General features: G+C 40.1%; 1 protein-coding gene across 6 annotated transcripts in view; it reads left to right on the forward strand.

The window, feature by feature from the left end:
* FAT1 (FAT atypical cadherin 1) overlaps positions 1-26,239 on the forward strand; it is a 126,945-nt gene that overhangs the window by 19,346 nt on the left and 81,360 nt on the right. The gene's annotated exons all lie outside the window — the stretch shown is intronic.

Genomic DNA, 26,239 nt, shown 5'->3' on the forward strand with positions numbered 1-26,239 from the left:
CTGCTTTTCACGGATATTACAGTTGCATGTCCGTCTCCCTGGTGGAGTACAAGCCTTTGTATGAGTTTGCTGAGGGCTGCCATAGCAGAGTGCACAGACTGGGTGGCTTAAACCACAGACATTGATGTTTTCACAGTTCCCGAGGCTAGAAGTCGAAGTTGGAGGTGTTGGCATGGTTTTCTCTGAGTCTTTTCTCCTTGGCTTGTCTTCTCCCTGTCTTCACACCATCTTCCCTGTGTATGTCCGGGTCCTGATCTCTTATAGGGACACCAGTCCTATTGGATTAGGGACCACCCTGATGACCTCATTTTATTTATCTCTTTTAAGGCCTTATCTCCAAGTCACCTTCTGAGGTACTGGGGATTGGGACTTGAACGCATGAATTTTGGGGGACACAATTCAGCCCCAAACCACCTTCCAGGACAGGCTTTTAGCTCCTACGTTTTCTGTCTTCAGCCCTAGCAAGAAGTACCAAGCAGGTAGAAGCTGCTCATTAAATGTTAAAAGAACAAATGAGTAAATTAATGATTATTTTGGCGTTGAATGTCCTGCCCTCTGAGAATGGTAGTGGAAATAGAAGGAAACTGGGTAGTAATCACAGTGCTAGATGAGCTGCCCTACATGGAGTTCAGTTTATTAATCTCCTTGATGTTTCCTCTATGAACATACCCATTTAAAAAAGATGCTTTTCTTAATACATTGAAATTTTTAAGTTTGTATTCAGTAATACCACAAATAAATTCTTTAGTTACCACCCACTGCACCAACCATGCGTACACTAAGATGTATAAAGTACAAGAAGCGTATAATTATCCTGGAAATGAGTTATTTTAGAGGCTATAATATTGTTAATGTACTTCTGTTTATTCAAGGGATTCTTTTTCTAATGAGTTCTGTACCACTCGCATGTGTTAGATGTATCTATGGATTATATACCAGTCATCTAAAATACCAGATTCTTTTTTTCTTCCTTCCTTCCTTCCTTCCTCCCTTTCTTTTTCTTTTCTTTTCTTTCTTTCTTTCTTCTAGAGATTTTTTCTTTTTGTTTTTTGTTTTTATTTTTTAATTTGAGTGTAATGTATAAAATGCATTTTAATTTTTTTACATTATACTGCCATTTAAAATCTTTAATCAGATTTCATGAGATCGTCAGCCATATGACATGCCATGATTAGCTTTCTATAAACAGCTTTGCTTTCTGTGTAGAAATCAGTGTCAGTGGCATAAAAAAATAAAACCTTATACTAGGCAAAGAATTTTATTAACCTTGTTTCAAACTTTATTCCCAGGCTTATTCAGTTTAATTAGCTGCAAAGAATGAATTGTGTCTAAGCAAAAACTGAAAAGAGCTGCAGTGTCCAAGGGGCTTGGTCTTAAATGTATTAGAGCTCTAGATTTTATCGGACCCCTGAACGACATTTTAAAAAGGAGTGCTAATATAAAATAGCAGTTGCCAGTAACTTCTTCAGGTTCTGTCTTCTTCAGAAGTTGACTCCGTTCCCTTCGCTTTGTTCTTAATTCTGCACACGGTCTGGAACGTCCCCATCAGCCTGGTCCCAGCAGCAAGTGGTGCTTTTCCGTCCACAGGTTGTGTGGGCAGAGCGTAAGCCCGTCGTCTTGAACCGGTCAGACCGTCTGCACCCAGTTGCTTTCATTGAAGATGCTGGGTAGCGTTTCTGTCAGCGGCTCTGTGTCAGCATGGTCTGTAACGGGCATGCCTTCCCGGCAGCTTTGGGCAGCTGGAGCCCTGTTCCTCGGTTTGTGAACATAGTCACTTCTTTAATACTGGAAGTAGTGTTTCCCCCTAACTTCTTCAAGCAGAACGGACGTTTTTTATCATCTGCTGTAGCTGTTCTGTGAACCACCTTTTCTTTCCCACCAATGCGCACTGGTGCTTGCAGTTTGGCGAAATTCTCCGGGTTCTGGTTCACGATCCTTTCTTTCATCTTGTTGCAGTGGAAATGGGACTGCGGGGGGCAGGGGGATGGGACGGGGACGGGGGACCAGGGTTAGTGCTCAGGGTGGGTCTCAGGTGGCCCAACTGAGATTAGGTGCTCACCCCTGGGGAACACAGATGGCTGCTAGAGCCAGATTTTTAAATAATAATTTAACCGACTGCTATTGGTTATGCTGTTTCCTTTAGTCACTCATCTGAGGAGTAGAATATATATCTATTTTGTCATACTCTCCAATATTAATTCGAATTTTCAGGTACAGCGTCAACATGCAAGAATATCCAAAATTTAAGAACTGCAGCTGAAACAATGAATATGTTTGTGAATTTCCTAAGGACAATTATTCCTACTTTTTTCTTTTTTCCTTTTTGCTCTGGAAAGCCTAAAAAGAATTGGTACAAGTTAAAGTTGAGACAGAAAATAGAACCATATTAATGTACACATTACCTGATGACTTAAATTATGTGAGCACTGCCTCTTTTGGGTTTTTCTTTCAAGGGGAAAGAGTATTTTTATTGTTGCTTTTTATGTATGTATGATTTTTTAGAGAGAGAGAGCGAGAGCGCATGTGAGCAAGGGAAGGGGAGAGGGAGAGAGAACCTCAGGCAGGCTCCATGTTCAGCGTGGAGCCTGGTGCGGGGCTCATCTCCTGAGCCGGAGTCAGGAGTCAGCCACTTGACCGAGCCACACAGGCACCCCTTTTGTTGCTTTTTAAAGACTCATTTAGAAATGAGTATTTTTTTGCATATAAATTTAAGAGATTGGGATATTCTTACTACCAGGAAGAAAGGGGAAACAACCAAACAAGGCCGTGTTCTGAAATCTGTAGTAGTTTTCGGAGCTGCATGGCAGTGCTGGAGTTTTCTAGTGGTAACTTAGTGGGGGAGGAGGGGATGCACTGAGACTGTGCAGAAACTGTTGTGCATCTCTGGAAATACTGAGATTTGAAGGTGCAAAGTTGGAAATTTCTTGGTCACCTGTTCTGTAGTCTTTGGGGCAGAAACTGTTGTGCATCTCTGGAAATACTGAGATTTGAAGGTGCAAAGTTGGAAATTTCTCGGTCACCTGTTCTGTAGTCTTTGGCTTTACAGAAAAAAGTAATTAATATTACAGCAGATTAATGTTTGTATATTTTTTGGAATTGAATCAAAGTGATTTAATCGTACTTACACATTGGCCTGTTATACATTGTAAGATGTGTTTTTGGGGGCAATAGAATTATCAGCCCAAGTTATTTTAGAGATTCTTGGCAAGACAGTTGGCATCGTAGTATAGAATTCTTTCAGGGAAAGTCAATATGTTTTGTGCAGTAGAAATAGTAAAATTTGGTACGTTCTTTTGGGGGGTTTGTCTAACGAATTCCTAGTGCAGGTCGAAAGTATGGAGAGGTACCTGTCAGATGAAGAAAAGTAGGAGAAGTTCAGGAACAAGGTGGGGGGGTGCCCATAGGACATGACACTGAAGTCAGCATGAGTTGGAGATGGCCCAGCTCAGGTCAGCTTTAATAACACCTTTCTAGAACTTCAGATGCTCTTCATTGCCCATTTCTCTTGTGCTGTTACTTTGTCTTCTAGTGACACGTGTTATACTGGACTAATTGACAAGGTGCAGGACCAAGAACTTGCCCGCTTAACTGTTCGCTTTTTGCCTTTGACTTAACTTTAAACTATAGTGTTGGTTGAATAATATAAATAAGTTTTTTGGGTATTGTACCTATTTTAGCATTGTCAAATAGGTGTATCATTTGCATTCTTTTCATAGAACAGAGAATATAATCAGCAATCTGAATTTAGTTCTTACTATTCTTATGGTCCTGTTCTTTAAAAAAAAATCTACGTAAATTTGAAACACCCCCTGAAAAGTAGTTTTTGTGGGGTTTTTTTTTTTTTGAACTAGAAATTCTATGAACTACCTAAAATATGTAGCCAATGTGCAGTCCTGTTAGCTCTGCATTTTGTACATATTTTGCTAATTGGCTTTGCAGGGAGGTAACATAGAATAGCAGTGTGGGGGTGATAGTCATTTGACTTCTCTGATAATCTCTCGCTGTATCACATGCTTTCCTGGAGAGGCCTCTCGGTGTTGGTGAACTGTTCTGACAAATCCGTGCCCACGTGATTGCTCGTCCATTTCAGGTTTGGAGGTTCCATGAAAAACGATTTGGGAAATAGGTCTTGTTAGAGAGCCAATCTCCAGGGCTCTAATTAAAATTATCCCCCCCACCCTTTGTCTGCTGAAAAATCTACAGGGGTGGTCATAAAGCAGATTTAACCGAAATGTTAGTGGAGGATCTCTGAAGCATGTGTAATTTCACAGATTTTGGTTGCCTGACTTTATACTTCTCAGCCTTCACCCCCATTGTCACCTGAAGTATGTGCCAGTTGCTTTGTTGTCAGCTTCAGAGTTGAGCAGAATAGAATCTGGAGTATCCCTCTTGCAGATTTATGGAATAAATTCAGGTTAGTGTTCTTGGCCGATAGGTACATAGCCAAGTTAATTATTACTTGAGCATCAGTAAAAAGCAGCTTCTTGTTAGTCTTTAACCTGAGGTAATGTCTAGAAAAAATGCTTGGCCAAAAGATTTTTTTTTTTTAATTGTTGGTAGTTGGGGTCTAGTCCCCTGATGTATGTGTTGTAATGGGATGCCTGAAGTATGTTTTCCCATCGGTCTCTAGAGTACTTTGGTTCAGTTTTTGGCTGTTAGTATAATGCAGCCCAGTAAGAGTGTTTCCCCCTTCCACTTCTACTTATTTGGGGAGACCGTGTTTTTCATTAAGATAAGACCAATTTCTAAACGTACTAGTGCTGTGTTGCTCTTAGAATCCCAATTGTGGTTTCAGAATTGAAATTTACATTTCGGTGAAAAGACTTGGGAAGAATTAATATGGAAGTACAGCTGTTGCAACAAGATAAATCACCGTTCATGAAATATGGGAGGGAAAATAGGGACATTTTTCTGAAGAGAACATGGTTACATTCACATCGTGAGGGAGTGGTATTGCACGGTTCCTGGATTACCCATTTGGGGACTAGCTCCTGGCTCTTCTTTGTTAGGGGACACAGAATGAACGGATTTGTGTAGTAGGACCGGAAGGGAATGCCAATCCAGGCTAACCTTATTGTTGACCTCAGTGAGAGGGGACAGTGTTTCTGGGGCTTCTTTCTGGTCTGGCAGAAGTCTGAATATTTTAATTATTATCTTAATTACCAAGTTAAAAAAAAAAAAAACCAACAAAACTTTTCCCCCAACTTTTAAAGTAGGATATCATGCGTACAACCAGGGACCCGGGCCTGTTGTCCTGACAGGAAGTAGAATGCAAAGGATGGTATTAGTGGCCCCAAGTGTTAGGACCAAAAAGTCTGTAAGAGTGGCTAAAAGCTGGGCAGTCCTTGGAGTGTGGTCTACTGTGGAGGGACCCCTTACCTCTGCTGGAGCTGGGTCTGGAATTCCTGGCAGCAGGAGCTTGAACCAAGACTGGGGGGGGAGGCCCCGTAAGGGAGTTCCCCGATTTGTCGGTGAAGGGGCTTTGGTGTTGGCATCTCCTGTCTTATGTGGCCGCAGCTGCTGGCCTGTTCTTTTTGTTCTCGTCCTCAGAAAGTCAAACAGACAAGAAACCAATTTCTTAGCCACAGAAAGGTTGAAAATCAGGGCTTGGCAGAAATTATGTTATAATGTGCTGTTGCTGTGTTTAGGAGTAACAGTGTGTGTGCGTGCGTGTGTGTGTGTGTGTGTTTAGGAGTAACAGTGTGTGTGTGTGTGTGTGTGTAAGAGAGAGAATCGGCATCCAGGCAGGGAGGGCATGGTATTTCTACTGGGGACAGGAGCCTCCTCTAAAGCTGGAGAATGTTCAGGTGAAAATAGAATTTAATTAGGAATCCTAAGGAAGTTCATTTTGTTTTAAGAGAAAACAGGACACGCTTTTCTTTGGTTATTTGTGTGATATTTAGCAAGTTGGTGCTTTAAGTCCTGGCTGAATACTGGTTGGGGAAGAGTTGGGTTGAGATACAGGTGCGGCTGGGTCCATGTGGGGGAGCTCCGCAGTGCCTTTATATAATCCTGAAGCATGTGTAAGGGCCAGAACCTGGGCCGGATGGAGTAGAAACAGCTTAAAACATGCTCTCTTTGGCTGTGTGCTTTCAGTGGTTATGATGATAAGGTTGAAGGGCATCAGTAAAATAAGCCACAGATATTTACTGTTACCGCCAGGTGTTGTTCTAAGCACTCTGTGTGTATTCATTTATTTAATTGTCACGACTACCAGGTGGATACTGTTATCCCTGTGTTATTGATGAGGGAACATTCACAGAGAAGCTAAGTCACTTGTTTTTAAGGCCACTTGGGTACTAAGTGGCAGAACCAGCAGGCCTGGGCATGCCAACAGTACACTTTACTGCCTCTCACCCTTTATAGAGTGATCTGAAGATGCTCTAAGGGAGCCCATATGGAAACTACTAGTTGAAGATTGATGGACTAATTGAATGAATTATTTGCGAGCACAAGCAGGGTGGGAGGGGCAGAGGGAGAGGGAGAAGCAGGCTCCCCGTGTGGGGCTCCATCCCACGACCCTGGGATCATGACCTCATGACCTGAGCCGAAGGCAAACGCTTAACCAACTGAGCCACCCGGTTGCCCCTGAAAACTGCTAGTTGAGTGGGATTCTGGACTGAATTGGGTTGAACGGTGCTGGGCTGGAGACTTGAATCCTAGATTTGAGGCTTGGTCTTGAAGAAGTTACTGCATCTAATGATCTTCTTCGATCATTTCTTCTCAAGGTGGCATAGTGGTCTTTACCACATTGAAGTGAACAGGATTTAAGAAATACATAGGGTGGCATTTAAGCAATTTAAGATTATTGCAGTGAAGTGATTAGTAGTGGGGGAATCATGCTGAGTTCAGTGAGTTTCACTGTCTAGTGAGATGGACGGGTTTGCAATTGTGAAGGTCCAGTCATCTCATAAATAAAAATGCTGCTGGCGTGAACTGTACAGGATGTTAATTGGAACCTTTTCTCGTCAAGATGATGTTTAGGTGGTTGTTAGGGTCCTGGCTAACCTTTAAAACTAATTCTAACCCACTGAAGCTGACGTTACCTTACAGGCCCCCACTTCCCCACTGAATCACGTTCCTGATAGTCCTTGTTCTCTGGCATTGTCCTCCTTGAGGTCTTGGCTTCAGCATTTGTTCTCACAGGCCATCTGGTTTGTGCCAGTGAGCTTGTTTTCCTTCTCAGCCCTCTTGGCAAGGAACCATTTTTACGTTCCAAGACTCGTTGAAGACTTGAGCGCTCATAACTTGATGAGTGGCCTCTGTGTATAGACATTTAATGCTCAGTTAATATCTGGCCTGTTTGTTTTTTTCCCCCTATTGCCTGCCTTGCCCAATTATGAAAATTAAGTAGATCTTAGAACTTTAGGGGTTTGTCCCTTGTTGGATTTTGGTTTTTAACCATTGAGTCCCTGTTGTTTTGACTTTTGTGGATTATTTTAATTCATAAGGCTGGATTTGTCAAGATTTGATTACCTACTCGCTAGTATCTTATACACTGTTACTTTGCATTTACCTTTATGGCACTTACTTTTTAAAAAAAATCAAACCATCCTGGTTATAAATAGTGCATGCTGCCCAAGACATGATGCCACGAAGCACCGTCTCTCATGTCTTTGTTACTGGGAATGATTGGTCTTGGAATGCTTCCTTTGCGAGGGCACACGCCTGTACTTGCTAGTACAGTAACTGGCAGTTACCCGGTGTCACGGGAGTGATAGTAAGTCTAGGAAACGATTCACACGTGCACTTCCAGGGTCAGACTTCCCGGTGAAGTCGTCTTGCCGGTTACACGGTGACCTCCAGAATATCCGAGAATGGTGGGGAACCCGTTGCCCGGCGAGGCCTCCGCATGGCTGCCTGAGCTGACCTGGAAGAGGTTCTTCAGGATTGTAGTCTTTTTAGTTTCAGCCTAATTGATTTTTTTTTCTTTTTTTGATAAAAGTTACGCAGCAATTTCCATAGTTTCTTAAGATTTCTTTCTCGTTTGTGGTTATTTAACCATATTATCTTTTGATCACTGGTGAGCTTTTTCTTCTTTATCATCATCCGTATATAATTATAGGCCACATTAATTGAATGCTTTACTGTGAACCAGTGCTGTTTCAATCTCTTTTCCTAAGTTGTCTCCCTAGATCGTCACAGTAATTCGTGAGCAAAATTAGAGGGTAACAGGCTGTGTTCACGTAGGGCCTGTATGAAATTCTAAAGATATGACAGTGATGGGGATGATGGTACATACTGATCTTGTGCCATTGAATTTTGAAATCGTGTGTGCGTGTGCGTAAGGGGTGTAATAGAGATTGATGTGGTTTGAAGTGTGGTGCTTTGAGGGTATTGTGGTAGTATAGACATGATTTTTGAAGCAGAGGTGTTCCATCTCTCATCGGATCTTTCTTAAAACCATTTGGTGTCTCCCTTACATAAAGCCCAAGGTTTTTAGCGTAGGCTGACGAGCCTCCCTCTCCCACTTGTCTGTGCTCACTCCTGTGCTCCCGTTCATCCCTGTGCTTTAGCCAAATGGAGCCAGGCCCTCCCCACGGCTCCACCCCATTGTGTCCTACCTCCCTGCCTTTGGGTGACACATTGACCACTTGATCGGCTCTTATTAACCCTGACTCTGCATGATAAATCTCTCCTGACAAGCCTTCTTCTTCTTATGGAGCTCATTCTTCTTTTCTTGTATGTACTTTTTAAATATTACTGTATCACTCTTGTGTGAATGTTTGTCCTTTTTCCTCTAAATTGTCAGCTTCTTGTGTGGGTGGATGCTAAGTCTTTAACCACTGGACTCCTAGAAGAGGCACTCAATAAATATTGGTTAGGTCGGCCTCACAAGCCATTGTTGCCTCTCTTGAAACACGTAGTCTGCTTTGTTCCAGGAGCACTTTCCATATGTTCTTCTGTCACATGTCGGGGTGTTGTTTTTCTCTTTCTTGTCTGTCTCCCCGAACTCAAGGACAGAGTAGTCTTAACTCCTTTTCTAGCCTCTCCTAAGTGCAGTGGCTGACATGGCCGTGCTTAGCCCTTGTTTGCTCAACAAACTGATTGTCCCATGTTAATGATGGTAGACATAAGGTTGAGAGAAACCTTTCCTTTACCACCTATTTCTAGACTTCCGGGCAGTGGTTCTTAATCATTTTGATGTTACAGAAACTTTTGAAAATCTGTGGAAAGCTGTACATTCTGTCTTCAGAGACCGCGATTTGGTTGTAATAGCGGGAGGCTTGTAAAGAGCTGACCTCTGTGTCCTTGGATCCCTGGTTTTATGTCCCTCTGTTCTAGAGGTTCCAGGGCTGCCAGACCTCTTGGGTACTCCTGAAGGAGGACCAGATAGCAAGGAGAATGATGGTGGTGATGGTGGTGGTGGTGGTGGTGGTGATGGTGGTGGTGGTGGTGTGATGGTGGTGGTGATGGTGGTGGTGATGATGGTGATGGTGGTGGTGATGGTGGTGGTGTGATGGTGGTGGTGGTGTGATGGTGGTGTGATGGTGGTGGTGTGATGGTGATGGTGGTGGTGATGGTGGTGGTGTGATGGTGGTGGTGATGGTGGTGGTGATGATGGTGATGGTGGTGATGATGACGACAACAACAATGACAGTAGTAGTGACATGCATTTGAAAAAGGCTCAGCAGCCTGCACCTATTTTTATATACACTTCATGGCTCTTAGTCTAACGTGCTTATTACATGGTAGGTGTCACTGCTATTTTATAAGTGAGGTAGGTCACCCTGTACAGTAGACGAGTAGCAGCCACTCTCCTGTGTACTTACAGGTGTGATTGAAACGATTCAAGACAGTCTGTCATTCAGGACTCCTTCCAGGTGATCAGTAGCCTGTAGTTCTCTACAAACCTGTGTCATCAGCCCTGTCTCCCTGTGTAAGTGTACAAGACAATTATAATAAAATAATTGCAATTCACACAATACACAGGATACCCATTTTTAAGTTAAGCAGCCCTCCAGGCCAGGATCTGATCTGTTGTGTTGCCAGTTTACCGTGGAAACCTGCTGCTCGGCTAGTATGCCTCTATTAAGGTAAAATAATCTGTCAGCAAACTCAAACTTCTGATCATAAAGTTAACTTTCTTCACAGACTGGACTTTATTTAAATGGACTTAAAAAAAATCAGAGTATTTGGGAATTAATAAACCATTTTAGTTTTGTGTAAATAGTCCCTCATTCTGTACAAAAGAAAAAAATTGAAAAATGGTGCCTGTTCTTAATGGTTGCTCTTCTCATAATGAAAGGGTGGTTTTTCTCCTGTCGTTGTAAAAGGAGCATTAAACAACTTTATAGTGATAGATGGAATAAATGTATATGTGGCAAAATGTTCTGATCTGTGACTTCCAGGCCTTGATATTCATATCACTTGAAGTCAGTATGTTTTTTGACCCCCAAAACTCAGTATGAGTTTTTGTAAAGAGCGATTTTGGAATCTTTCAGGAAGTCATGTTTTCTTTATCATAAGTTGAAGACATTCTGTTAGTTGAAAGCAAAAACAGCTCTTTGGAAAATGACTTGTTTGTTTTTAAGTTTTTTTTTAAATTTATTTGACAGAGAAAGAGACACACAGCAGGAGAGGGAACACAAGCAGGGGGAGTGGGAGAGGGAGAAGCAGGCTTCCCGCCGAGCAGGGAGCCCAGTGTGGGGGGCTCGATCCCAGGACTTGGGATCATGACCTGAGCCAAAGGCAGATGCTTAACGACTGAGCCACCCAGATGCCCCAAAAATGACTTTAAAGTTGGGTTAACTTTATTTTTAAAGCAGTCCCACCATAAATTCTTAGTTAAAAGGTCCTTTGAAATTTATTTGCTTTGAGTTCTTAATATTTTTATTTGTGCCTTTACTCTTAAAGCTGCTTGACATCAGGCAGTTCCAGACATCTCTATCTTCTGACAGTGCTTGGCACTCATCTGATATTTAGTAAATACTTACTTGGTGATGTTCATCTTTTGATAAACCCAGTAAATGTTTGTCCCATAATGTTCTTTTGATCTCTTGCTCAGCTGAAGGTGTTCACATTTTTAATGGAAGAAAGATGAATTTGCTGTGTGGATACTGAGTTAGTTTGTTGGGTGAAGTGTCAGAATGGAACACAGTTACTTTTCAAGGGTTCATCTAAACTTTTTTTTTTTTTTTTAAGAGAAGTATTTTTTCTTAATAGTGTATGAGCCTCATGTAGAAGATGAAAGCTGATTAGGAAAGCATGAACATGAATACCCATGTTTGGCTTCAATTAGCTCGGCGCTGTTGATTTTAGAAAGAAGTCAAACTAAGGATCATCACGTCTATAGAATATAAAGTTTTATAATTTAAGGCTCATGATTTTTTACATGGTGTTTTATATATAGTATATGTCATGAGTGATTTTAGCATATTAAAAATCTGCTTTTGTCATTTTCTTCCACAGTGTGAGCCTTATGAGCACAGGTGGGGACTTTGCTTTGTTCAGCTCCGATTGCTGGTGCCTGGAACTGTCCCTGGCATGTGATAGGCCCCCAGCAAGCACTTGACAGATGAGTCCAATTTGAACGTGAGTTAGAGGATTCCAGAATATTAAAAGGAAACCCATAAGTAACTATGAGTGGGAAAGACCTTTTAAATTTGTTCTCTGTTCCCAATTAGAATTTCCTTTCTGTATCCAGTGGAAGTGTCATACATGCCGGATGTTCTTTTAGTGCAGTTAAAACTGCTCTTCCCCTTCAAATGCCCTCTTTTTCCGTACCTCTGAAATGGCTCACAACGAGAAAATTACAACATCCATAACAACACTCCGTAACAATATAGCAATGCAGTTTCCTTCTGTTTATATTTCGTTCTCTGTAGAAGCAACTTAATATATGTCAGACTGAGTACCAAAGCCTAGAATTAGACATCTTAAAATCTGTGACTTTGCAGGTGCATAATACTGGGTGAGGCGTTGCTGTTTTCTTGGGCTGTAAAGTGGCGCTATTGCTTCTAGCATCCTCTAGATTGAAAAATACTTTTTTTTTTTTAAGATCCACTTTTATTCACTTTTTTTTTTTTTTTAAGAGAGAGAGCACAAGCAGGGAGAACTGCAGGCAGAGGGAGAGGGAGAAGCAGGCTTGATCCCAGGACTCTGGGATCATGACTGGAACCGAAGGCAGATGCTTTAACTAAGCCACCCAGGCACCCCTCACTTTTTTTTTTTTTTTAAAGATTTTATTTATCCACTTATTTGAGAGAGAGCGTGAGAGTGAGCACATGCGGAGGGGAGTGGCAGAGGGAGAAGCAGACTCCCCACTGAGCAGGGACCCCGATGCAGGGCTTGATCCCGGGACCCTGGGACCATGACCAGAGCCGAAGGCAGGCGCCCAACCACCTGAACCACTCAGACGCCTCTACTTCTAAGTATAAAAGATGAATCTCCATTTACATCATGCATTATATGGCAAAATTTTGAACTTTTGAAAGACTCTCAGATTAGTAGGATCTATTTTTGTTAGTATTATTATTGATGAATTTCCTAAAGCTTCAAAGAAGTAATTACTTCTAGAGATTCACAGAGTCTTTGAAACTGTCCCCTTCCTGGATTAAATTGAGCAGTATAGATGTAACCTTGTAAAAAGCTGTTTGTGTTTATTTTAAGTCTTTGGTTGTTTCTCTTGATGGGGTGCTATTTACTGATAAGCAAACCTTTCTTTTAAAGCCTAGTTGAATTAAGGGAAATCCAATGATGAGGCTATTTGAAGGAGAATAAAGTATGCAAAAACTAAAAATATTTTTCTCACTTAAATGAATGCATCTAAATAACAGATTTTTTTAAAACTCTTGCTTGGTCTTAGTCTACCTTTGTTACCCGCGCCTCTAATTCTGTGAACCTTTCATCCATGTGAATAGACAGCAAGAGTCTGTTTGGTCAGTTGTGTTTTTCTGATTTATAAGGAACTCCTTAGGATGATCAAAGGAAGGTCTGAAAACGCTTTTGGAAGTTTTCTCTGCGTATTTGGGTAGAGGTCTGTTTTGAGGAGGCACATTTGGCACCTGAGAACAGGTGAGCGTTACAGAAACGGAGAGATGATGGCTAGGTTCTAGATTTGATGAGGGAGATTAGTGCAGGCATGTCCAAATCTCAATTGGGACTTTTATTCTATGTGGGCTGCTAATAAATATTGTGAAGGAAATTATAGAGAATTGTGTTATTTAGCCTTTTGTTGGGAAATAAACTGCCCTAAAATGTAGTGGCTTTAAACAGCCACCTTTTATTTAGGTGACAGTTCAGTTGGTTGGCAGTTTGGGCTGGACCCCCGCTGGGTGTGTCCTTTGGTAGTTTCAGCTGGATTTGCTCCTGCTGGGTCCCTTGCCAATCAGCTTGGTGGCTTGGCTTCTGGGAGTTGGCTGGATGTGGGCTGCGGGCAGGGTCTCCTAGGGCCTGTGTCTGTGTCGCTCACCTGCCTAGCCTATACGTCAGGGTTCCAAGAGCTGGAAGAGAGAAGTAGCTAGATCTCCTGGCCTAGGTTCAGAGCTCATATATACTCATTTCTCCCATCCCGTCGGCCGAGTAAGGTGATTCAGCAGGTGGGAAAATAGGCTGCTCCTCTTGATGGGAGGAGTTGCAAAGTATTGGGTTCATTTATCAATCTACCGCAGAGACACTTTATCTGATTTTTTTTTTCCCCTTTGATGAGGACATTCCTTTTGGATATTAAATATGCACAAGAATTTAAAGGCTTTTGAAAATTGTGAAAATATCTTTGGTGTCTTAAAAAATTTCTACCTTAGCTATGTATTCAGGTTTTTAATACTGTTAAAACATTTAGTGGTATTAAATACTTCTTCAAGTTATTTTTAATATGTTTCCACTTAAGCTAGAACTTTTTAAGTAAGAGTATCGGGAGTATCACATGAGGTCTAAAGATACTAAGGCAGTAGCCCTCTGTTCCTTCTCTATTTCATTTTATATCACAAAGGTTTCTTAAGTTTCTTGCCCGAGAGGATCCCAGTTTTTGAACGGCATTTTAATGCCAAAGGAAGAGATGGGTTGAGGAGTAAAAGGCAGCAGGGAGTTCTTCACAATGGCCTTTTTCTTGCAGATCCTATTTTTGCTCATTAGCACCGCCTTTCTTGCTAGTTAATTTGTCACAAATTATTTCACTCATTTATTGTTTTTTCTTAGAAAAGACGTGGGGGAGATGGAATGAGAAGTAGGTGGAAGATGTGGGGGACATGAAGATAGAAACCGGAATAGAGGGGAGAACACCAGAGTGTTGCTTTGGTGTCTTTTGGCTTTATACACATCCTGATATCTCTGCTGAGTTTCAGCTTCAGTGGCTGTATTAAAAATAAAATTGTATTTTAGTGCTGCTTACTATTGTGTTAAATTTGGCTTGTATTAGAATTGTTAGGGGACATATTTGCAACAGAATAAATAGGAAATAAGGCTCCATGATGAGTTGAAACAGAAATCACAGGATTTGAAACAGTAACTCCTAATTGTACTGACGCACTAAATGTTCTGATGTTTCTGTCTGGAAATTTTGGGAGTTAATGTCTTTGAACCCGTTGACCTATATATGGAAAAGGAAACTTGTATCTTTCACAGGGTTCTTTTAGAGAAGATATAATGAAACCCCAGTTAGTATTTTTTACCTCAAAGACATTAGAAAAACAAGCAAGTAAAAATATTGTTAGAGATGAAAAAAATAAGTGACCTCAGTAAAGTGTGTTTGCCATTGTTTACTGCCTAAGAGAGTTCAGTGATCATTATCAAAACGGTCAAGTTTCTAATAAAACTCTTTCATGGGTGGCGGGGGTGGGCAGTGCCTGGATGGCCAGTCAGTTAAGTGACTGAGTCTTGGTTTCTGCCCAGGTCATGACCTCAGGGTCCTGAGATTGAGCTCTGCCTGGGGCTTCACGCTCAGTGGGAAGTCTGCTTGAAGATTCTCTCCCTCTGCTCCTCCCTCGCCCCCTCCACCCCCGCATGGGTGTATGCACACGAGTGTGTGTGTGCGCGTGCGCGTGTGTGCAGGCTCTCTCAAATCTTGAAAAAGTAAAACACTTTCATGGGCTGAAATTGAGGTTCTATAACAGAAATGTAGGTTTCATGAGAAACCTAATCTAGAGGTGCTGACCTAAAATTTGATACTTTAATGAATACTGAATCATGAATATGGTCTACAGAAGAGCAGAGTATCTAAGAGAATGACAGTCTTAAATTCTGTTTTGGGATTAGAGATGATCCTGCATTATAGATAACCTAATCCATACAGCCTGGATTAATGACAAGAAACACAACAGAACAATTCCTGTCCCAGAATGTACGCTAAACCATTTATTGGAAGTATTCCATTGTTTAGATTCTGTTATTTAGATCCAAGTATTCATGTGAAAGAAGTGAGCGGATTTTCACAGTCTGTATTAGCACAGTTGTGTAAGTTCTGGCGGTGTTTACTTTTACTTCTTATTTTTCAAATCTCCAAAGGAGTTAGTGCTGCCAAGTTAAAGCAGCGCTGCTCGGTAAGACCGTTCCACGTATGTAATTTTAAATATTCTAGTCGCCACTCTAAAGAAGACACAGGTGAAATTAATTTTAATAATAAATTTTATTTAATCCAGCAGATCGAAGAGGGTCATTTCTGCTTGAAATCAACATAGGAGAGTATTAATGAGATCTTTTACATTTTTGAACGCGCGTGACCTCTTTAAGTCAGTGTGTGTTTTGTAGTTAGGAACACATCTCAGTTTGGCCCAGCCCCATTTCCAGTGTCCATTACCACAGCAGAGGTTTAGAGACCTGTGTAGAGTTCAGCCTCTTTTAAAGAGTTATTTGTGGATGTAAAGCCAGGCTCAGTCCCCCGGGTGAGTGGGCGGCCCCTGTGGTCCGTCCCTCCAAGACTGGCTGGCATGCCCTTGCGGGAAGGGCAGGTGGAAAGGGTTAAGTGGCTTTGCATGCTGAGTTCAGTGCCGCGTGGGAGTCAGATACCCTCTTCTAATGGTATTCACTGAGGATGTTAAAAACCCATTATGCTGGTGTTGCAGAAAATTTCTTTGTCAAAGATGCTGATGGCCTAGATCCTGGCATGGCTTTTAAAATATTACAGTAAAGCAGTTCTTGTGATGTTAAACTAGCGTCAGAGCCAGATGGAAACTCATTTTGCAATCATTTGACTCAGGCTCTCTCTTGCTTTGTGTTAATGGATGTAGGAAAAACCTAACCTAACAGTTAATTTCAAATTAGAATTTTGTTTTCAATTAAAAATTGTCCAGTGATAGCTTTTATAAAATTCTGACTGAATCAAGGGTCTTTTTTTTTTTTTTTTTTTTTTAGGATACGCATCTGTCATTTAGTTTGCCCCATTCAGATTGCTTTTTCGCAGACATATTTGGGATTGGTAGAAATTCTAATTTGATGTAAATCTTTCTCTGAAAGTATGATGTCTTAAGACAAATTTACAGTTATTTTCCAAAAGACTTGATTAGATGAGGCCTGCCATTTCCAAGTGAAAGCAACCTTTACTAATTTTAACAAACAAGTTCCTGTGGGTTTACAGAATTGTTAACCTGTGTAAGTAATTCAAAGCCCTTATTTTTTATACATCTCTTTAGAATTATGGGCAGTCATGAGAAGTCCCTCTTACATAAACTTGCTCTTTGTGTTGTTTCAATGTTCTCTTCTTTTCTGAGTTAAAGTCACATTTTTAGATTTTGGAATTTTCTGTGTAAATTTTGGGATGTGCGCACCGAGATGACTTTTTAGTCGTATTTATTCTAGTCATGACCCTTCTCATGGCATTTAAATGGCCACAGACTTAAAATCTGTCCTAGCACTGCTGCCCTTGGAGATCACAGATCTACCTGTTTCCATTTGGGCTTCCACCACAGTTCTACATCAAAAGTTGTGAATGAAGCTTAAGCAAATACGTTTATTTTGTGCTGGCTGCTGACCAGGAATCTGCTGAAACGCCTGGAGGTTTTTTTTCTTTCTTTCTTTTTTCTTCTTCTTCTTCTTTTTTTTTTTTTTCCTTAAACCCCTGTTGGGTGAACCATCACTGTGACAGGTAAATAGCATTCCTCAGTAAAGCCTGAACTCTTCCTGGCTCCCCATTCATTTCTTCAGGACTGTTGAATGTAGGGATTGTCTTCCTGGGGACCCCATTGATTAGGTCACAGCCCGGTCTGCAGAAAACAGAGATGCCCTGGGGCCGCCTCTCTGCAGGGTATTTGCTAAAGCCCATGTGAAAGGGCCACGTGGGGGTCTCAACTATTACCTTGTGAACAGGAATCCATTCAGGCAGCAGAGCACATATTAAGGACCTATTAACTTCCTCAGGCTTCTCCTGGAATTGAAAAGCACTCGGGAGCAAAGGAATAATAGAAGGAAATTGTTGCCAAAGCCACTGATGGTGCATCCTGCCCTATCTCTGTGGGTACATCCCTTCAGCAGCAGATTTATTTCCTGCTGGGGAGTCTGTTAGCTTTAGAAGTCCCCTTAAAGGTCATGGAAGGGGAGTTTGAAAATGATTATATAATGTTTTTTTTTTTTCTTTGAAGAGTTGATTCTCTGTTAGAACATTTGGGCAAAATTGGCAGAGACCTAACCCGCATTTTAAAATGAGCTTTATTTTCCAATAAAACAATATATCACCATTGTAGAAGTCTGGGAAAATGTAGACTATTATAAAGAAGGAAAAATCATCTTAAAATTCTTCTGTCCAGAGCACCATAGAAGTTTTGTTAAATTGCGTACACACACACACACACCCCCCCTACAGCTCCAGGTACTAGATTTAAAAAAAAGTAAATATATATTGCACATATATTGTTGACTTCCTTTTAACATACCCACAGCTTTTATGATTCTTAAGTATTCTTACATAATGTGATTCTGGATTATACGGAATGTCATCAGAGAGATAAACTCTCATATGTATAATAACACCCAATTTTAGAACATTTAAACTGTTTTCTTGTTGGTGTATTTCTGTTTTGCCCTCGTGTAAATTTCAGGAAGCAGAATTACTGGGTCAAAGAAAATAAAAATTTAAAAAGCTTTCTGATACAAAACAAATTGCCACATTTTCATCCAGAAAGAAAAGTCTCATTAGCAGTTTGAGAATATTAATCTCTCTGCATTCTTGCTGACACTGTTTGGATTTAAAAACAGGAACCGGAAAGGTGCCATTATTTTTGGTGAAAAAACTTCAGGGAACTATCATAATTGAAATGGGGATTGTTAGTTTTGTGTCTGGTTGTATGTTTGAAAATTCTTACTTTTTATAAACCAACTTTTTGAGACCATATTCTGATTTGCTTAGCTTTTTTTGGATTTTTGTCCCCAGTGACCTCTTAAGACTTATTTCTTTAACTTGTCTTTTTATTTTATTTTATTTTACTTTATTTTTAAGATTATTTATCTATCTGACAGAGATAGAGGGAGAGAGCACAAGTAGACAGAGCGGCAGGCAGAGGCAGAGGGAGAAGCAGGCTCTCTGCTGAGCAGGGAGCCCGACATAGGGCTTGATTCCAGGACCCTGGGATCATGACCTGAGCTGAAGGCAAACACTTAACTGACTGAGCCACCCAGGCGCCCCGAACTTGTCTTTTTTTAAAATGGGTGTCTCCTGTGTGTCAGATAAATGTCCTGTGGGGGAGACCTCTAAAAATGGAGACTTTTTATTTCCCTTGGTTAGCTACTGTTTATAAAAAGCCTCTGTTTAGTGTGAATTTCTAATTTGAGCTGCTGTGAGGGTTTCCAAATAATAAATGGGATTAAAAATGGGATTAAGAGGTATACACATCCAGTTATAAAATTAGTCACGGAGATGAAAAGCACAGCATAGGGAATATAGTCAAGTGATACTGTAATAAGTTTGGATGGTGACAGTGATTGCACTTACTGTGGTGAGTGAGCATTGTGAGTAATCTTTAGAATCGTCAAATCACTGGTGGATACCTGAAACTCAGATAGAACAAGCATGTCAACTAGGCTTCAGTAATTTCAAAAAAAAAATGATTTTACTGTTAGAACCAAGATTCTGTCTTTCTTCTCTAAGTGGTCCTTGTAAATCGATTCACTAACCCAAGTCCATAGTGATTGAATCGAGACAAATTATTTTATTCATGGGGTGATTTCAGAACAAATTATCAAAGATCTTTTATCAGGCAACAAGCAATTCTTGTCAGCTATTAACTCAAGTGAAGGACCCAGGAAAGAGTATGAAGCAGGTAAAACACACAGGTTTCTATTCAAAACATAATTGGGCAAGTAACAGTTAAAAAAAAAAAAAAAGTGATAGTTTTAGTTGATGATTTAGGCAATGGATCTAAGAGTTAAATATTAAAATTATAATATAGGCCCAGGTATTATGAGGTTAATACATTGATATAAATATACAGAGGTGATTTTATTGAGCCCTTGGAAAAAAAATACTCATTTAGAAATCCAATAATATTTTATTTTTTGTTTGCTTCATATTGCATACTTATAATCGCAGTAACTTACAAAAACTGTATTTTTAGAGTCCAATTTACTAGTAAAAGGATAAAGATGGGAGGAAGTAGGGAGGCAAAAAAAATATCTACATGGTTTCTTCAGAATTTGGGTGGAGAAGAAGATTCACAAATAATTATGGTACACAAACTTTCTGCCTTATTTGCCTTGGGGGACTCATTCTAAGGCGGCCGTACTGAATGGATGCATCTTTAATCATCTGGAAGTAAGAAATCCATTATTTTTCTAAACCAGACAGTGGTTGTCTGTTTTAATGGAACAGTTGGTTGATTACAGCTCTTCAGGGCTTTATTTTCCAATGCTTCCAGTGCTTACTTCCTGTACATATTTGAATTCAAGCTTTAGGGATTGTTAAAAGTGAGTCAGAGAGTCAAAGAATTTAGAGTAGGGATTTGATTAATACTAGGTTTTTTTGGTAACATTACAGTTAGACTGTTTAACTAAGGGAAGTAGATTTCCTTATAGCGGCAGATCCCCCCAACCTGGTTGCTTAGAAATGGACCTCTGTCTGTGAATACATACGGTGAACTTGGATGGGTTTATGGTACAGCCTCCCTACCAGATAGAACAGGGTCTGCCATTTTAGTAGCGGGCCCGTGCTTCTTACCTAAGTTGGAGGGAATCAGGTAGTTTCTTGTAGAAGTTAACAAAAAAGTCTTCCCTGTTTTTTAAAGTAACCAAATGTAGGTTGGCTTTATGGAAATCAGAAATCTGTGTAAATTACAGAATTCCATATATAGAAAGCATTATTCAGGTTGAAAATTACTGGCTAAATGCTTCAAAAAGTTAAAAGAACCTCTGGGATGTATTCAAAGGAAAAGTTAACTGAAGTTAAAAAAAAAAAAAAAATTCTTTTTTTTTTTTTTTTTAAACACATAGTCCTTACCTGAGGAGTAACTAGAAGCGGCCAAGCAACCCCCAGGCCTCTCTTCGCTGGTTGTCAATCTGTGATTTAAGAAAATCTCCATGAAGATTTTTCATTTGAAGTAAATTGTAGGCCTTCATATAATTTATGTTCTAACTGAAACTTAAGGAAGTTTGGCTTTCCTATTAATGTTCTCACCGTCATGGTCATTTAATGCTCTCTGCCATCCCACGCTCTATCAGCTATTTGAAATTTTATTTGAGGACAGACAGAAATGCTTCATTACAGCTTATTCATTCATGAAATGTAAGACTTGTTCTTGCTGTCCCTGTGAAAAGAGCTTCATGTGATTGCCTCTGCCTTTTTGGAATGCGTTGTTTCATCTAAAGGGTGATGCCCTTGGAGTGCCCTTCCAGGAATGAAAGAAAGGTGAGGTCAATCACAGGCCAGATAAGAAGGGTATGTGCTTCTTGGTTACTTCTCTGTCATTTTGGTTTTGAGACTTTGGCTGTTTACTTTATATTTTTTCCCCAAGGGATTAGGATGCTGGTTGACTTTTCTTCCTTTTAGATACAGTGTTTCATGCACAGATGAGGCTTGCTTGCTGAATTCCTGAAATTCATGACTTGATTTTTGGACATAAAAGAAGTTGCCAACAATAAGAGATTGACATTTTCAATTAGTCCAAACTGAACACAGAAGGGTAAATGAAAACCACAGCTCCAGTATCCAGAGGTTACCCTTTAAGTTTAGATTTGCTACATTTTTGTTTTGTTACCCTATTTAAATTATGTATCTGAAATGTCACCTGCTGCAATTAATACTGGTGGGGTAAAGGGACCTGTGTTGGTTTTTTTTTTTTTTTCCTCCCCTGTTAACCCCAAACTGATGATTAACGTATAGTCAATGACTTGTGAAAAGAATATTGATTGCTTTGGAAAATACATGGTAATTATTTAAAGTTTCTGAAAGAAGTTTCATAGTTATTTCATCCTGTTGGAAAGAGGCCAAATGTCAGTTCTACGTTCTGTGCATTGGAATGTTCAGGTGTGGAAGGCAGGCACATTCTTCTCAGGAGGAAGCACAGATAACAGTAGCTAGTGAGTCTTGTATGAGCGCCCACAGGAAATTTGCAGAAGCACACTCTCCTTCTCACGGCTGGGCGTGGCCTTTCTGCAGACTCATTTCAGTGTCAAGCACAAAGCACTAATATGTACTGTGTGGTGGAACCTCCCATCTGGGGTGGGTATTGTATAATTGGAGAGGGGGTTCAGTCCAGATCACAGACTTAAAAAAAAAAAAAGGTGTAATTAAAAACATCTTTTAAAAATTTGTTTTTGTTTTTTTGTTTTGTTTTGTTTTTTTTAAAGGAGATGATCTAGTTTATTATCGTCCAATACCCATGGTTCATAATGACCTAATTGGGTAGATAGGGCTCCTACGGAATGAAGAATTTCTTAAAGATTTAATACATTCTTTTTTTTTTTCTTTTAAGATTTTATTTATTTGAGAGAGAGAAAAAACATGCACAAGAGAGACCACAGGTGGGGGGTGGGGGTGGGAAGGGGCAGAGGGCTCAGCAGACTCTCTGCTGAGCAGAGAGCCCTACATGGGGCTCGATCCCGGGACCCCAGGATCATGACCTGAACCGAAGATGGACGAGTGGCCGACTGAGCCACTCAGGTGCCCCTAGATTTAATACATTCTTAAATACAAATAAACATGATTAATTTTAGCTTATTTTCTTAAGTAGGTAAGCATATATCAGTAGTTTACTAAACTATTATTTGCTTATTCAATTATTTGCTTAAGTGAATTACAGAATGCCTATGTATTAGCTCAGTGGAATTAATTAAGTAGTCCTCTTACTGTGCTATAACTCTTGAAAACAACAGGAAAATACAGTTTTTTAAAATTTGATATGCAATATTTTCTTAAAGATTTTGTTAAAATTTTTTTCAGTGAAAATTTTGGGTGTCACTGCGGGAATGTAACCATTTTCAGAGGGACTCACTGATTGTCAAAAGGATTAATAACTCTAGAGGGTGAGCAGAGAGAATGAAGAGCCAGACAACAAGCCCTCAGGATCCTTGATGGATCTGTGATCTTGTTAGGGAGAAGAACCAGTTTATTGGACCCTCATAGAAGCCTGGCAGGAGGTTGTGGGGAAATGAGAACGTGGGGACGGAAAAGGGGGTGGAAAGAAAGTCTTTGTGGCCCGGGAGTCTCTGCGTCAGCAGTCTCAAATCCTGCTTGGCTCCCCAAAGGGTGAGGACTTCGGAGAAATCACCAGTGGCCTTTGCAAGTGAAGCTTTGGGAGAATTTCATAGAAGCAAGATTACAGATGGTGGAAAAAGGCCTTGATGACGAGTTCCTTCATTCATTCACTTGCTGAAAACCATTGATTATTTATGTTTATTTTTTATTGTTCTGTCGATGACCATTTAGTGACTGTCTCCCACACGCCAGCGTGCGGGTGGTGGGGTTTCTGTACCGTACGAGGTACGCACACAATCCTGTGGACTCCGTGGAACTTTCTTTCTGGAGAGAGGAGACAGCTAATTAAACACACGCCGAAGAAGGTGCAGACACACACATTCAGCTTACAAGTGCTGTGGAGAACATTAAACAGGGCAGCATGGTGGCTTTTGTAGGCTGTTGATGAGACTTTCTTTAAAACCGAGTTGTCAGGGAAGCACTTCTAAGGAGGCAATGTGAGCTGGGACTTGAATGACAGGAGTGGAGAACCAGCCTTTTAGGGCAATTTTTGATCCTAGGGAAGAGCAGCCCCTGAAATATGAACAGGCTTGTGTGGCTAGAAGCTGAGATAGGGTAGGTGAGAAAGGCAGGAGCCAGGTCACGCGGAGGCATGTGGTCCGTGACTGAAGGTGAATGGCGGGGGTCCAGGGCGCTCAGGCCCAGGGATGGAGTAGCCCTGCCTTACAGGGGAGGGGGGACCAGCCGCTTGTCTCCCTCCAGTTTTGTGGTAGATGCTCCTCCTTTTTTTTCCTACTGCTGACGTCTTACCGTTCTGCAAGCCCTATTGCTCATTGTGTTTCCCAGTCCAGGCTTTACACTTGGCTCCTTGGGGACAGCTGTGATAGCAGGTAATCACTAGTAACAAGGAGAAAGGAAGGAAAATGCTCCTCTCTTTTTCTTTCCACTCCTGTCAATTCTGATGGTTTGCCAAACCAATTTTCCTCTTTAGTAATAGACTTTCTTTTTCTTTTGGATAAAAACCCTTGGATGAGATTGCTGTTTCTAACTACGTATAAAGGAAATCATTAAAAGCCAGTTCTTTTCTCTCAGAAGCATATTTTTTGTTTAAAAAAAAAAGTCTTTGCACGTATAGGTCATAAAACACTTTGAGTTAGAAACATTTACGATTTTTAGCAGTTCAGTAGGTAAGTTACTGATATTTTGAGAGAAATCTTAGGAGGTGTATGATTCATATTCTTTTACCTGGGTGGGGATCTTAGGTTTTTCTTCCCAGGTCTTAGTTAAGGAGGCACTCAGACGAGCCTCATCTCCATATGATGCTAATCGTTTCATAGATATGGTGACTAAGGGTTAACTGTTATGTAGATAAAAGGTTTATGCTTCAAATACATTTTTTTTTTAGCGATCATGGTGCATTCTAGCAGTGACTTCTGTTGAACTTGGTTAGTTTTAACTCATAAATCTGTAACGACTACTGGAACCTTGCTGAAATTTGATCAAAATTTGATGAAAATAAGTGGGGAAGGAGATAGTATTTGGGGCAAAGATGGACATAATGTTCTTTCTTTGCTCCAGACATTTCTAATTGGATTCTTCCTAGTTTGACTATCATGCCATATTTGAAATTGGGACTTTATAGTGTCTCGTAAAAGTCATTCTGTACTTTATTGGGGCTTGGGGGAGAGTTAATGACAGATCTCAAAGCCGCTAGAGCAGCACTGATGTGTGCTGTGCACACGTTTAACATATTTTTTATACCATCAATGGAAATTATTTATATGTCTATTGAAAATATTGCCACAGTGGTCTAACTTTCTTTGGCTCTGCAGCATTCAGTTCAGAACTAAACTTAGGAGTATTTTGGTCACCTGGTCTTTAAGTGATTCTAACAGTTTTGTTTCAAATACTACTTTATCATGATGTAGTTTCTATTAGCCAGTTTACTCCCTGGAGTACTAGTAGCGTCCTTGTAAGTACAGAGGGTTGGGAATTAAGGTGTTACACTTCTGGTAAGAGTCTTCCTCAATCTTGAATTTGCTTTAGTTTCTCAAGCATCACAATAGGTTATTAGTAGTAATTACCTTTATTATTTTATACATGAGGAAATTGAGGCATAACTTGAGTTTCTGAGTTCTTACAGGTATTGGGTTTGGCAGCAGAGTGGATATTTAAAGTAGCTGAATATTGCCTCTAAATTACACCTTTTAAATTTGTAAAATAACTTGAATTTTTAAAATTTAAAAACTGCTTTGGAGTTAAAATAGAAGTTACAGAACTTTTTTTTTTTTTTTTTTGATCAAAAGTGAGGAAAAATGTGACTTTGGAATGGATAGGAAAGAGGGGGGGGGATTGGTATTTGCTTCCACTGGTGTTCAGTTCATGTAAAACGTACCTACCTTTGGGCAGAGCTGAACCGCATGTGGGTCTTAGGTTTTATTTTAAGAAAAACAAATAGGTGCAGTTTTCTGTGTTTAGAATCTGTTTTATAGGAAGCCTAAACAAACCTTAGAAAAAGGAAAACTTGCTCTTCTACCAGCCTGGTGCATTCTAGGACTCGGGAGACAACTGTCTCTTTTGGAAAGAGCTGTGTTTATATAGTGGCCCGTGTAAATCCTCCACTGTAGCAGAGGGAGCTCATTCCTTTCCTTCTTTAGCCAGGGAGTGCTGGAAGGAGTTTGGCATGAGGCTTCGTCATTTCAACTGACATTTTAATCGCTGAATAGCGCCTTGTCTTCTTCAGGCTAAACATACTTTGCAATACAAATGTTTCGGGCAGTTGTTCTACTGCTTATGGAAACCTGTCCGTCACTCTTCACTTTGAAAGGTTGACATTGCTGACATTTCTTAAGTTCTGTTGAGGACACTTTGGATTCATCCTTCACAAATGCAGGTTTAAAAAAAAATTATGCACTGCATGTGTATTTCTTGTAGAAAAATTAAGAAAATGCTATCACAAAAAATTCATCCCTATAGCCCAGCATTTTTAGCGTGTATATACCTCTTCTCCCTGTCTTTAGATAGCTTACAAAATGGAATTGTTACAGTCTGGTTTGTTTTTTTTTAATTACTCAATTACATGTTGCATCATTAAATTCGGGCAGGGACCCCTAACCTAAGAAAAGATTTAGCTGACCTTTGTGTAAAACGTATTTATAAAATAAATAGAAATATTAAAATATACCTAGTTGTTAAATTACTTTGTTGCCCTTCTCAAATACTTGTGCTTTCTTCCCCTTTTCTCTTCACTGTTCCAGGGAATAAATTACTCTTCTATTTAACTATCTTCCCCGCAAGACCCTATTTTACTAGTCTTGGTTTCTTTAGCACCTCATACCATCCTTGGCAAATAGTAGGAACTCTGTTTGTTGAATGAATTAAAGAAAGTGTAAATCAAGAATGCCAGTTTCAAGATTAATTTCTAGGAAGATCCAGACCACTATAAGCAACATAAAATCCTTTCATGAAGGGGATATTATAGGATACAGTTTTTTAAAAAAAATCTGTTACTTAAATTTTGGGACTAGATTAAAAAGTCATTGAGATTTCTTTTCCAAAGAGGGGTATTGCTTAAAATACCAGTTTTTTATCTGATATAAAAGTTATAGCTGGCTTAACATTTAGAATTCTACTCGCTGTGTCTCTATCAAATAAATAAATAAAATCTTTAAAAAAAAAAAAAAA

This window comes from Phoca vitulina, unplaced genomic scaffold (assembly GCF_004348235.1).
Source record: "Phoca vitulina isolate PV1807 unplaced genomic scaffold, GSC_HSeal_1.0 scaffold15, whole genome shotgun sequence".
In the NCBI taxonomy this organism is placed as follows: Eukaryota; Metazoa; Chordata; class Mammalia; order Carnivora; family Phocidae; genus Phoca; species Phoca vitulina.